Below are 15,000 nucleotides of genomic sequence, written 5' to 3' on the forward strand. Positions count from 1 at the left end.
TGTAATGACTATCATTTATTTTATATTATTTTTTTATTTGTTTATTTGTTTTGCTATCATTTGTCAGTTTGTTTATCATTATTTGATATTTATTTATCATTAGTTATACGTCAATTTATTATTACATACTATTTACCTGTTTGTTTATTATTTAAATATAGTTATGCATTTATTCATGCATCTTATTTATCATTTACATTATTATAGTTTTTATTTATTCATTCATTCATTTGTTTATCATTATTATGATTTTTTTTTTTTTTGCATCCGACCTAGATATGGACCAAAAGGTCTCCTGTCGGCATGCTCCACCTTTGTAATCCTTTGTAATCCTTCTATCCTTGGGGTGGAAAGATTTGATGGGGGCAACAGAACAGAGCGGAAATAGAAGTTAAAATCTATTTATTCATTTATTCTACTTAAGCCGAGCGGTAGACAAGGGAATACAGTGTCGTATTCATGAGCAGATGATCACGGGTTCGATTCCCAGGACACGATGCGGGGCAGGGAAGCGACCTAACATCATAAAAAAAAAAAAAAAAAAAAAAAAAAGCGGCTTACCGCAACTGACAGGGCTTTGCCCTACAAGTGGTTTCTCACTTCCCACTCCTTGAGAGTGGGATGGTATTTATATTCATATATTTATATATTTATTCATTATCATCATACATTATTATTATTATATAATATATATATACATATATACATATATATATATATATATATATATACATATATACATATATATATATATATATATACACACAAGATGGGGGAGTTTGGGAGAAAAATGGGGTCATAGGTGATTACTATGGGTGTAAGGAAGCAGTTAGAAATATAATATGTTCCCATATTCACCCCATACTTTACTAAATAACCCACACAGATCACCCCATATCCCCCATAGTCCCATTATAATCTTCATTATGGGTTTACTATTGTCTTCAAGGACAGAAGCGCTGGCGATGATGTACAGATCCCGTTAACAAAAGATAAATTCTATGAATTTGGTAACTATCAATAAAGGACTAGAAATGATTATTACTGCCGTCAGGCGATTTTATTCAGCTGGGGAGAACACCGGATCAATTCAGAACCACGTCCGTCCCGATTCATGACGTCAGTCAGACCGGGGTGGGGATACTGCAAGAGACCATAAGGCTTACATAAGGCAGTTCCTTGTTCATTACAAACTATCATCCCCATTCATAAGGTTATCTAACCATAATTACGAATAGTTTTAGCGCTCCCTATATGGTTGCTATGTCTATTCTGTTAGTTAATCACTCTGTTGGTTAATTGGTTCCTGCCTGATTCCTTGGAACACTTCGTCTACGGCAACGAAGTCTTCAGCTGCGGCTTTCCAAGTCCGGAAGTCTCGAAAAGTATTTCCGGCGGCCAGGCGAGCGGTTCCCCCTCCCTCCCTCTCCCCCTCTCTTCCTTTCCTCTTCCCCTCTCCCCCCTTTCCTCCCCTCTCTTCCTTTCCTCTCCCCCTTTCCTCCCCTCTCTTCTTTTCCTCTCCCTCTCCCCCTTTCCTCCCCCTCTCTCCCTTTCCTCTCCCCCTCTCCCCCCTTTCCTCCCCCTCTTTCCCTTTCCTCTCCCCTCCCCCTTTCCTCTCCCCCTCCCCCTTTCCTCTCCCCTCCCCCTTTCCTCTCCCCCTTTCCTCCCACTCTCTCCCTTTCCTCTCCCCCTTTTCTCCCTGAGCTCTCCTTTCCTCCCCCCTCCCCCTTTCCTCCCACTCTCTCCCTTTCCTCTCCCCCTTCCCATTTCCTTTCACCTCTCCCCTCCTCCCCCTCTCCCCCCTTTTCATCCCCTCTCCACTTTCCTCATCTCCCTCTTTCCTCCCACTCTCCTCCTTTCCTCATCTCCCTCTTTCCTCCCACTCTCCTCCTTTCCTCCCCCTCTCCCCTTTCCTCCCCCTCCCCCTTTCCTCCCTTTCTTCCCCCCTCTCCTCCCCCCTTTCCTCCGGTTGTTGGTCCTGTGGGCTGGTTACTTGCCCTCACCCGCTAGCACAGCTGGTCGCTCGCCGTCGGCCAATCCTCGCTACAGCTGCATTGGGTGAAGTAAATCAGGATGCACCTGTGTGGCCATGGGGGTGGGGGGGTGGGGGGTGGAGTTGGGTGGGAGGAGGGTAGTGGGTGGAACAGGAGGTGGATTATTTTCTTATTTTGTATTTATTTATTTTTTATTTATTTTTTTCGGGAAGGCGATCTGCTGATGCTCCCAGTGGGATTACAAGACTAACGAACGTAGAGATTGATGTGTGATGTGTTCGTTCATTTATGTACCTGTCTATAATGTTTGTAACCTTATTCATAGCTTCATAACTGTTTATATATATATATATATATATATATATATATATATATATATATATATATATATATATATATAATTTTTTTTTTTTTTTTTTTTTTTTTTTTTTTTTTTTTTTAGAGAGAGAGAGAGAGAGAGAGAGAGAGAGAGAGAGAGAGAGAGAGAGAGAGAGAGTCTTGACCTTTGTGAAACGTCTTCACAAAGGTTTGGCCCTTGTGCCCTTGAGCTCTCTAGTCTACTCTTGCACTGTCACGCGACCTCGCGCACTCAAACTCTCTCTCACTCCTTCACTCTCATTCTCTCGCTCACTCTCACCCTCGCTCTCATTTTCTTACTCTCAATCACTCTCTCATCCTCACTCACTCATTCAGCCATTCATCCATTCAGTCAATCAGTCACTGTCACTACGTCATTCTCTCCTCCTTTCTAGTTTTCTTTGTTTGTCTATGTCTGTGTCTGTGTGTCTGTGTCTGTCTGCATGTCTGTCTGTGTCTGTCTGTCTGTGTCTGTTTGTTTGTGTGTGTCTGTCTGTCTGACTGTGTCTGTCTGTCTGCCTGCCTGTCTGTCTTCGTACACGATCACCTATTTATTCATTTATTCAGTTTCTCATTCACTAACACTCATTCTGTCTTCATCTCTGTCTGTCTGTCTGTCTTCACACGTGACGGCAGCCGTCTGACACATTTCCATGTCTCTCTCGATTTCCTTCATATGAAGCGTCCAGAAACAGTGGGGCATCCTCGCCACTTTTACTGTTTTGGGGTTAAACCCGGATTGTGAAAAGCGTTAAGCCCGCTTTGTATACATCCGTACCTAACTCAAAATGGAGTAAATTTGGCTTGGGTGCCTTTCTGTCTCTGGACGCCTCATATGGGTGTGTGTGGTTGTTCGCTCTCCTCATGATCGAGTTGAGATTGAAGGGGCCGAGAGGTAATCAACCTGATCCGAGACTCGTCGCTCCATCACTCCCATAACTCAACTCCTGCCAACAGGTGGAGTGTCAGGGGATCGATGGCACTCAGGCGCTGACACTCGCTGGCACTCTGAGAGAGACTCCTTCCGTCAGGTGCCTAACCCCCATCTCCCCTCCCTCCCCTCCCCCACCACTCCTGCGCTGTGAGTCGTTACTCCATTTCTCGTGGGCGGGGAGTTGGGGTGTGTGTGTGTGTGTGTGCGTGTAAGGTCACGGCATTACCCATAGATCAGTCATATATGATCTCTGAGCTCTCTTTCGGGAGAGAAATAGCTGTCGATCACGAGTCCGACACGTGGTCCAAGACCATGGCGATTCACACACACACACACACACACACACACACACACACACACACACACACATACGTACACGCACACACACATACGTACATGCACATGGTCGGAGGTAACCTCTTGCTCTTCTCAAGGATAAAGGAAGTTGTGAACCCTTGAATGTCGGCCACCCGCACTCTTGCACTGCGCACGCGCATTGCGCATTGCGACAGTGCGTAATGAACCAATAAGGGAGTTCCTCTTCTGCAAGAAATCCATTTGCCGTGAGACAAACTGAGTTTATACGAGGCAGAACGTACGGTGATATTCTTAAAAAAATATTTACTTATATAGATCCTTGGAAGGGAAAGATTTATATAAGGAAAGATTTTTTTAAGAAAAAATCTTACTGTGGTATTCTTAAAAAGAATCTTTCCTTATATAAGTCTTTCCCTTCCAAGGAATACCATCGATAAATCCTTGGGACCCACGACACGATGAGGCCGCAGGACAGATCTGGTCGGACCGACCAGATTGTATCGTGTGTGTCGATGGGACAAACCAAAATCAGTCCACCCACGATCCAACCTGGTCGGATCCGACCAGATCTGTTCAGCGGCCTCAAGACCAGATCGAATCGTGGATGAGGTCCCTCAGACACAGAACGTTCACGTCACCGTTGGTATACAGACAGAGAACTCATGCAAACGTTGGCAGCTCATGCAAACGTTGGCATAGAAGAAACGTTCACGAGGCCCCACTGATGACAAATGGACAACGTTCGCAATAAACGCCCACGCACAGCGCAGTGGATAGTCCGCATCGCGCGGTTGATTTCTTGCGCGCATGCGCTGAAGCAATCTAGGTTCTTTTACTTGTTGGATGACCTAATATGGAAAAAGCAATATCGCTATGATAAGATCAACAACCCCACCCAGTAACCCCCACACTAATCCAGCCAACCCCCATTAACCCCCCAACCCCCCACTAACCACCCAATAACCCCCTCCTCACTCCCAACCTCCACCGCCTCAGTGAGGAGTCGAGGTGGACGAGGAGGTAGAGTGAACGATCAGTGGCGTTATTTACGACTCCTGATTATATCAAAAGAAGAAGAAGAAGCCTGCTGGAGACCTTTGGGTCCATGCCAAGGCTGGGTACAGGAAAGTAGGGTAATAGAAGCAAAGATTGAATAATTAGATCAATGAATAGATTAGACATTCCAGAGTAATAGTTTAGTAACCAGGTAGTGAGCGCTGAAACTATTATGGATAGGAATGATAGGTGGTAATGGGCATTGAACTGCCTAATGTAGGCCTTAGGGTCTCTTGCAGCCTCCTCCAATCTTATGTTAGCAGTACTATCTCCACTTATAAAGGAGAAGGGGTATTGATACAAACTATGTTTTCTGCGGGAAATTTGTTTGATCTAATGGTGACGTAGTTAAGGAAATTGTTTTTACATACATCTGTATCAAACCCACACCCTGGTTGGAGCTGTTCTAATCTTCTGGTTCTTGTCTTCAGATATCAGGTTAAGAAAGATTCAGTGTCGAGGCGATGCACCCTTCACAAGAACGGTGGAGGAAGACATAGAAAAAAAAAAGAAAAAAAAAAAAACGGGGAGGGGGGGGTAATCTTTGCCCAATGAATGTGGGTACCTCTTGTTCTTCAAATGGCGAGATGATAATAGGTTAAGAGCACTGGCACGCCCAAACTTGTTGAAAAAAACTAGTCCTGGTATGACAACTAAAGACCGTTTTTTCCGTTATGACGGTTATTAATGTCCGAAGATTCAAACTGTCAGCTTCAACGTACCGTGTCATTATACACTGCTGATTTATCATTTGTTTAATGTTCATTGTTAAGAGAAATGATTGATGGTAGTAGAAAGGTAAATTATCATAGGCTGTAAAAAGAAAAAAATCGTCTGTGTCTCTCGTTATTATCATTAACTATGATTAATAACAATCAGCTATAATAATAGTTAATGATAATACTAATTAATATTAATAAGTATTTGCCATCATTTTCATATATGGGAGCACGTGTGTGTGTGTTAGAGAAAGAGAGAGTGGAGAGAGGGAGAGATAGAGAGAGATAGAGAGAGAGAGGGAGAGAGAGAGAGAGAGAGAGAGAAAGAGGGAGGGAGTTAGAAGAGGGAGAGAGAGGGAGAGAGAGAGAGAGAGAGAGAGATAGAGAGAGAGGGAGATAGAGAGAGAGAGAGAGACAGAAAGAGAGGGGGAGAGGGAGATGGACCTGCATGCAATCCTTGGCTAACTGTGCAACATGCAATCGACCTCATCAATTCCTTGTCAGCAATCATCCCTGATAGAGCGATAGCGATTGTGTCTGACACGTTCTTAGCCTTCGATCTTGGTCACGATAAGCGTCTCCGCATATACCTTCAATACGGTGACGCGATGTTGCGGTCGGCAGTCAATTCTATTCACACGGAGCGCCTGACCCGCGTCGACATGGGGTCACGGTCGAATAAGGCTTCGTTCCATTCGGGGGTCGACCCTCGGGTGAATAAAATCGTCTGGCGCTAACCACATGGGATGATTTTATTATGTGTCACCGAATTGAAGGTGGTGTGGTTGGTCGTCGCGTCCAGAAGAGTGGCCCACATTCGCTTGAAAGGAAATACGCGAATAAACGAATAAATAAATATATCAAATAAATAAATCAATCAATAAGAATAAATCAACAGACAGGACAGCATAAATTCGCAAAAAATAATTTGCGATAAAACTATTAATTTACAAAAATTAGTTCAGTCTTTGTATAATACTAAATTAATATTGAATCCATGAAATTATATATATAATGCCAATCATTAGTTTTTACCATTTCGAAAAAAGATTATTAACCTTCAATTTTTTCGTTCGGTAAAATAAAGGAAAAAGTTGTATGATATATTAACTTAATAATACATCGACACAAGGGTGACTGTATAACCTCGGGTGAATTTGATTATTTTTTATATCATTATAATCCAGCTCAATTATTTGCATTGTGGTAATCCTGTGCAATAGTCGCCATTTTTTTTTTTTTTTTACTGCAGAGATGACGTCATGTGGAGGCTGATGATCCAAAGGTCCGGTCCCGAGGGGCCGGTATCTTGTCTCCGGAAAAAAAATATTGTTGCATTATTTTCACAACTACATATGTCTGTGCAGTTACTGCATAGTAACACTATCATCCGGGGTGGAGGGATAAGATACCTCAGCTGAATAAAATCGTTTGGAATTAGCAAGAATAAAGACTAAAAAGCGTCAGCTTAGCCGAGGTCATTTCTCGACTTGAGTGAACTTTACTCATTTGAATAAAATCGTCTGACGGCACCAAGACTACAGAATCAACAAAGTTGATCTAGATGACTCCAGCACAGTCTTCTAGGAGGGCCATCCACGGCTGAATAAGATCGCTTGGAAACAACAAAAGGGACACAAGTATCTGACCCATGCCATAACCAACCTCCACACCACGTTTAGCCCAACCTACGTATCTTAGCTCCAACCTGTTCACACTAGCGGTTTCAACCGCCGCGGTTCAATGACAATATAAGTCAATGGGGACGTTCATACACAACTGGGCAGTGTGATACCCCCGCGGTTTCCGCGCGGTTCAAACCACTAGTGTGAACAGGGACTTAGACTGAAGGGCTTTTGCCTGAGATGACGTAGTAAAGAATCATCAGGGACAGAATATATAGATTGTCATGTCACCGTATTGAAGGGAATCGAAGACCTTAAGCCCTCCTTAGGTTTGTGGTACCGTAACCCCTTCAATTCGGTGAAGGGTCGATTTTATTCACGAGGGGAACCAGGTGATGTCATGAGTGCCTTCTATCTAGTTTCTTCCTTTCTAACGAATAAAATCGCCTGACGACGTTGGTCCGACCATCATAGCTGAATGGAATCTTCTGGTATTAACAGATTCTGATGCCAGACAATTCTATTCGCCTTAGGAGAGACCAAAAATGAACAGATAAATTCAAAACACTCTCCAAGACACACACACACACACACACACACACACACACACACACACACACACACACACACACACACACACACACACACACACACACACACACACACACAAACTAGATGCTGAGAGATACAAAGACGGGTCACTACGAGCATAGCTCCCCTTCCCGTATAATACAACTAGGTAAATACATACACACACACTCGCGCGCGCGCACACACACACAGCTTTCGGTGACGAACCTTACATACTTTATTATGGTCAACGACGGGCTTATTTTTATTCACCTTTTGGGGAGCGTCCGGGGCGGGGGGCGAGAAGGGGGGAGGGGGAGACTGACGCGGTGGACGCAAGATCTGGGTGAGGCCCGGGTTCCCTGACGGAGGTCAGGGAGTGGCCGGGGACTCCGGGGGGAGGGGGGAGGGGGAGGGGGAGGGGGAGAACCGGCTGGATGGAGCGCAGCGCTGCCGCCGAAGCCGGCTGTTTCCTTTGAGTCATCCTCTTCAAGCCGGTTACATAATATATATATATATATATATATATATATATATATATATATATATATATATATATATATATATATATATAGTTCTGCCTACCGGGAGACGATTTAGCTAATTGTGTATTATTTTCATTGTTGATCTATTATTCGTTTATTTTTATTTTTTTTGGCATCTAGTCGTTTGTTGTAGTTATGATATTTATCTACTTGTTCATATGTGTGTATTTATTTCGTTATTAAATTATTTTTGTTAGAAAAAAAATACCTCCGTATTGAAGGGGTTGGAAAATGTGTTCTTATCGATGGTTATGAAAAAAAAAAAATGCTAGAAAGCTCGTAACTGCGGCCGAAGCCATCACATTTGCCCATGATACTCGGACAGCCAGTACCCGGGGAGAAGGGGCGAGTTCAAATCCCAATACATCTTATTTCCTTCATTGTGTCGCCAGACGATTTTATTCAGGTGGAAATTTTCCTCCGGAGAGATTAAGGAGCGTTCTAACTAATGAATTTCGTTGAACTTTATCATAATCTAGTTAGGCTTGGTTAAAGGATTGATTGGCCACGATCGTGGTTAGTTAAGGTCTTGTTAGGGGCTAGTTTAAGACTAGTTCTTGCAAGTTTGGTATGCATCGTTTAACCTCAAGGATGGAGGGAGGAAGACGTTATATATTTTTTTCAGGCTAAACCTAGATTGTTTTAACTAAAAGGTAATCTAGATTGAAAAAGTGACGTACGTGTACACACACACACACGCACACACACACACGACTCACATAGCGCAGTGGTAGCGTCCGCGGCCGCCACTACGGCGGTCCGGGTTCGAATCCCACCCAGGGCTGAAATAATTTCAGTATCACTGCTCTGTGAATCGTTACTCCAACTTTCGTGGGCGGGGAGTTGTGTGTGCGTGTAAGGTGACAACGTTACCCATAGATCGGTCATATATGAGGTCTGAGTTCTCTTCCGGGAGGGAAATAGCTGTCGATTACGAGTCCAGCACGTGATCCAAGACCATGGTGAATACACAAACACACACACACACACACACACACACACACACACACACACACACACACACACACACACACACACACACACACACACACACACGAATGCTGTACCTCTTTATTGCCGTTGCTGCCTCTTCCATTCCTCCTCTTTGTTCCGTCTTGCATTCAAACCTTCCCACAATTCTTCAATCTTTCCCACAATTCTTCGTTGCTGCATTTTCTAAAAGTTTCGTTCAGCGCCAATCCCATTTTTCCCTCCGGGTGGGGACGGTTATGATGGCCCCGTCCCTCCCTGATCCTGTGGGATCGCTCTGACGCAATATCCCAACCCGTGAGAGATCTTAGGTCTATCCTTCGAGTTGCAGTGTCCTGCCCCGTGTTGCAGTGCCCTGCCCCGTGCTGCAGTGCCCTATCCCTTGTTGCAGTGTCCTGTCCCGAGTTGCACTGTTCTGTCCCTTGTTGCAGTGTCCTGTCCCGAGTTGCACTGTTCTGTCCTTGCAGTGTTCTGCCCCTTGTCGCAGTGCCCTGCCCCATGTCGCAGTGTCTTCCCCCGTGTTGCAGTGTCCTGCCTCGAGTTGCAGTGTCCCGCCCCGAGTTGCAGTGCCCTGCTCCATATTGCAGTGTCCTGCCCCGTATTGCAGTGCTCTGTCCCTTGTTGCACTGCCCTGTCCCTTGTTGCAGTGCCCTGCCTCGTGTTGTAGTGTCCTGCCCCGTGTTGCAGTGCCTTGTCCCTTGTTACACTGCCCTGCCCCGTGTTACAGTGCCCTGCCCCATGTTGCAGTGTCTTCCCCCGTGTTGCAGTGTCCTGCCCCGAGTTGCAGTGCCCTGCCTCATGTTGCAGTGTCCTGCCCCGTGTTGCAGTGTCCTGCCCCGTGTTGCAGTGTCCTGCCCCGTGTTGCAGTGCCCTGTCCCTTGTTGTACTGCCGTGTCCTGCCCCGTGTTACAGTGTCCTGTGCCGTGTTGCAGTGTCCTGTGCCGTGTTGCAGTGCCCTGTCCCTTGTTGCAATACCCTGCCCCGTGTTGCAGTGCTTTGTTCCCGTGTCTTCTCCCTTCGGGTTGTTCTTCAGGTGAACAAAATCCTCTGACGTTAGCTAGAACAATATGAACACAGTGTGTCTTCATAGATGTTCAATATAACACCAGAAAATGAAAATGAAATGTTATCGTGAACATTGGAACTCTACCTGAAATTTTTTTCTTCAATTAATCTCGTGATTTTTTTTTAACTGGGGCCTGGGAGGAGGGGGTGGGGGAGAAAGGAGGGGTGGGGAGGAAGGAGGGGGTGGGGGAGGAAGTAGGGGGTGGGGGAGGAAGGAGGGGTAGGGAGAAAGGAGGGGTAGGGAGAAAGGAGGGATAGGGGAGAAAGGAGGTGTGGGGAGGAAGGAGTGGGGAGAAAGGAAGGGTGGGGAGAAAGGAGGGAGTGGGGGGAGGAAAAGGGAAGGAAGGAGGGATGGGTGGGGAGTTTGTCTCCCATCTAGTGACTCCCCCCTCCATCTCTCAGCTTCCTGGGGGGGGGGCTATTTACCCCCACCCCGTCAAATGAATAAAATCACCTGTAACCTTAACATCCTCAGTCTCCTCACGGCCGAATGAAATCGTCAAGCGGCGGCCAGAATAAAAGCAATAAAGAGTGTCACAGTGTTGAAGAGGGATAAGTTGGTGTATCTAAGAGTTGACTAAAGTGCCATATTTTATTTATTTATTTATTTATTTATTTATTTATTTATCTATTGGCTGAGGGAAGGATAACCTCTGGCCAGAAGGGGTCACGACCATATTAAACCCTCTTCAGTCCGGGGTCCCTCTCCCCCTCCCCCCCATCAATGGCCTAAGGTGCGTCACTGAATTGAAGATATTTAATTCTTCGATTTGCATCGCAACATTCTGTCTGCAATGCGTGTATTTGTTGCAGACCTCTCGTCAGTGCCCTAAGGTCACCCAGAGACGTATTTCAGCTTCGAAAGTTCATGAAGAATGCTGTGTGACCTGTGACGTCACTCTTCACAAGGAAAATGACGTTTTGTGACGTCATGCTTTGGTGATATCTTCTGTTGTGACGTCATTGCGAAAATGAAGCTTTGTTCAATGACGTCACTCTTGAGTCCTGTTGAATGACGTCACTGTGATGACGTCACTCTTGAGTCCTGTTGAATGACGTCGCTGTTGGATGACGTCACTCTTGAGTCTGTTAAATGACGTCAGTACTTATTTGCATATCATAAACAAAATCCCCCCTTTTTTCTCTTCCTCCTCCTCTTCCTCCCCTCTTTTATCCTCTTTTATTTCCTCTTTTCTTTGTCTTTCTTTCGGCTTTTCCAAAATGTCAGAGGTTATCTTCCCCCCTCGTTCCAGCTCGCTCTACTTCCATCCTCAACTCCGTATATCGCCCGCCTACGCACTTTCACTAGATCTCTCTATCCCTCCCTCCCTCCTTCTCTCTCTCTCTCTCTCTCTCTATGTTGGTCTCTCTCCCTCCCTATGTTGCTCTCTCTCTCTCTCTCTCTCTCTCTCTCTCTCTCTCTCTCTCTATGTTTGTCTCTCTCCCTCCCTATGTTGCTCTCTCTCTCTCTCTCTCTCTCTCTCTCTCTCTCTCTTTCTCTTTCTCTTTCCCTTTCTTTCTCTCTCTTTCTATGTTGCTCTCTCTCTCTCTCACTGTCTTTGCCTGTCTCTGTATCTGACTCAATCTCTGCCTGTCTTTCTCTCTGTCCCTGTTTGTCTGTCTCTTCTCTCGCTCTCTGTCTCTACCTGTTTCGGGCTCTCTTTCTCTCTGCCTGTCACTGGTTCTCGATGCTTGTCTCTGTCTCCCTCTGTGTCTGTGTCTCTCTCCTTCTCTCCCACTATCTCCCACTTTTTCTCTCTTCCTCTATCCCACCTCCCCCCCTCTCTCTCTCTCTCTCTCTCCCTCTCTCTCTCTCTCTCTCTCTCTCTCTCTCTCTCTCTCTCTCTCTCTCTCTCTCTCTCTCTATTTCGCTCTCTCTCCCTCTCTCTCTCTTTCCCTCTCCCTCTCTCCCTCTCCCTCTCCCTCTCTCCCTCTCCCAAGCTCTACCTCTCTATGTCTTACGTTTTCTGCCTGTCTCTCTCTCTCTGTCTTTTTCTCTTTTTTCCAATCTCTCCCTTTCCTCTCTTCTGCCCTTTTCATATTTTCTTTAATTGTCCCCCCGCCCCGCCCCCCATCCCCCGAGGGGCGGGGCTCGTTCACCTTCGAAGATCTTTCATTGTATTCAAAATGTCACTGAATGTCATCAAAGGTCTGCACTGTATCACGTGTCCGTCGCGAACTACACGTGTCCGTCACAAACTATACGTGTCCGTCACAAACTACACGTGTCCGTCACAAACTACACGTGTCCGTCACAAACTACACGTGTCCGTCACAAACTACACGTGTCCGTCACAAACTACACGTGTCCGTCACAAACTACACGTGTCCGTCACAAACTACACGTGTCCGTCACAAACTACACGTGTCCGTCACAAACTACACGTGTCCGTCACAAACTACACGTGTCCGTCACAAACTACACGTGTCCGTCACAAACTACACGTGTCCGTCACAAACTACACGTGTCCGTCACAAACTACACGTGTCCGTCACAAACTACACGTGTCCGTCACAAACTAGACGTGTCCGTCACAAACTAGACGTGTCCGTCACAAACTACAAGTGTTCATCACAAACTACACGTGTCCGTCACAAACTACACGTGTCCGTCACAAACTACACGTGTCCGTCACAAACTACACGTGTCCGTCACAAACTATACGTGTCCGTCACAAACTAGACGTGTCCGTCACAAACTACACGTGTCCGTCACAAACTACACGTGTCCGTCACAAACTAGACGTGTCCGTCACAAACAACACGTGTCCGTCACAAACTACACGTGTCCGTCACAAACTACATGTGTCCGTCACAAACTACACGTGTCCGTCACAAACTACACGTGTCCGTCACAAACTACACATGTCCGTCACAAACTATATGTGTCCGTCACAAACTACAGGTGTCCGTCACAGCCACTCAGAGTGACACATCACGGGCGGACATCTCAGGGTGTCATTCCCTGGCCGACGTGACATATCTTAGATGCGCACGCACACATACGCACACATGTACACGTACATGTCCACTCTCTCTCTCCTCTCTCTCGCTCTCTCCACTCTCTCCACACTCTCGCTCCACTCTCTCCACATTCTCTCTACACTCACTCAAAGCAACCTTCTATTGTTCTCCTTGCATATTCCCTCTGGGCCTCAATCGTACTCCATCTACACTCCATGGAGGTGGGGGCGGGGGGGGGGGGGGGGGGGGGGGGGGGGCGTAGCGCAGAGTTTCCATGACTAAATCCTTTCCAGGAATCGCCTCACCATCTCGCCTCGGCTCCCGATTTCCCCTTCATGTCCGGAGAATTCGTAATTCTTCTTCCTGAAATTTCTGGAATGGTGTACTCTCTGTGCCCGAAATGCTCTCTCTCTCTCTCTCTCTCTCTCTCTCTCTCTCTCTCTCTCTCTCTCTCTCTCTCTCTCTCTCTCTCTCTCTCTCTCTCTCTCTCTTTCTCTCTTTTAATGAGCTTTTACCCGGATTTCCAGTTGATGGGTTTATACCCAAGTGATTGGTATTTTATCTATGCCCCAGAACATAGATTCTAACCTAAACTAGACTAGATTGATCGTGTGCACTTAAATCTAGGATATTTGGAATGAACCAATTAGAATTAGTCCACAGGATTCGTCTTACCCTCACACACTATCAAACTGGTTTGCGCAAGCCACGTGAGCAGACCACTTGTTGGTGTTTTGTTGTTGTTGTTGTTGTTGCTGCTGCTGTTATTGTTTTGTTGTTGTTTTGTTGTTGTTATTGTTTTGTTGCTGTTGTTGTTTTGTTGTTGCTGTTGTTGTTGTTGTTGCTGCTGCTGTTGTTGCTGTTTTGTTGTTGCTGTTGTTGTTGGTTTACCAGCGTTTCTATCCGCGTTGGACAATCTCAATCCCGTCGACCAATGGATGGCGTGCATAAACGTGACGTGATCTTGGATCGTAAATATCGTAAATAATCGTTCACGATTTTTTTTTTCTTCTCAGAAACGAGCAGTTTCCGGACTAATCGCTCCTCCTGTTCCCGGAACATGGGGAGTCGCCCGGTTCCGGTGGGAACCGGGCAGTTCTTTACTCGAACGTGATAAAGACAGGCACAGATTGAGAGTGAGATAAAGAGGCAGGCAAAGGCAGAGAGCGAGAGAGGTAGAGAGAGAGAGAGAGGCAGGTAGTGAGAGAGGTACATAGAGATAGAGAGCGAGAGAGAGGCAGGGAGAGAGAGGAGAGATAGATAGATAGAGGGAGAGAGAGACAGGTAGAGAGAGGCAGACAGAGAGATTGAGAGAGAGAGAGAAAGAGAGAGAGCAACACGCGCGTACCGTGAGACAGAATCACTAAAAAAAAAGAAAAAAAGAAAAGAAAAAAAATTATAAGATGAATAAAATAGATGAATGAATAAATAAATTAAATAAACAAACAAATATATAAATAATAAAATGTCAGAAAGTTTATCATAAAAATTGCTACGTTCGAATGCCTGTGAAACCTTACACTATTCAAACCTGCTTTGTCTGGTCTAGCCAAGTCCAGTCTAGCCTTGGCTGACCTAGACATGACTTAGGTCAACGTAGCATAACCCAACTTGACCTAACCTAACCTAGCCTAGCCTAACCTTGCCTAACCTAATTCCCCAGCCGAATGTGTGTGTGTGTGTGTGTGTGTGTGTGTGTGTGTGTGTGTGTGTGTGTGTGTGTGTGTGTGTGTGTGTGTTTGTGTGTGTGCGTGTGCGCACGCAAACAAGCAAGCAAACGTGCCAGTTTATGCCAGTCTGAAGGGCTGTGTGCATGTACGTTTTTGTGTGTGATGATGTGAATGTATGTATATGCATGTACGT

At 45.7% G+C, this 15,000-nt stretch overlaps 1 protein-coding gene across 7 annotated transcripts in view; it reads left to right on the forward strand.

The window, feature by feature from the left end:
* Positions 1–15,000, forward strand: part of Pka-R2 (cAMP-dependent protein kinase type II regulatory subunit) — a 504,771-nt gene that overhangs the window by 452,163 nt on the left and 37,608 nt on the right. The window lies entirely within an intron of this gene.

Source organism: Oratosquilla oratoria, chromosome 5 (genome assembly GCF_046742065.1).
Source record: "Oratosquilla oratoria isolate Oo_2021 chromosome 5, ASM4674206v1, whole genome shotgun sequence".
Classification (NCBI taxonomy): Eukaryota; Metazoa; Arthropoda; class Malacostraca; order Stomatopoda; family Squillidae; genus Oratosquilla; species Oratosquilla oratoria.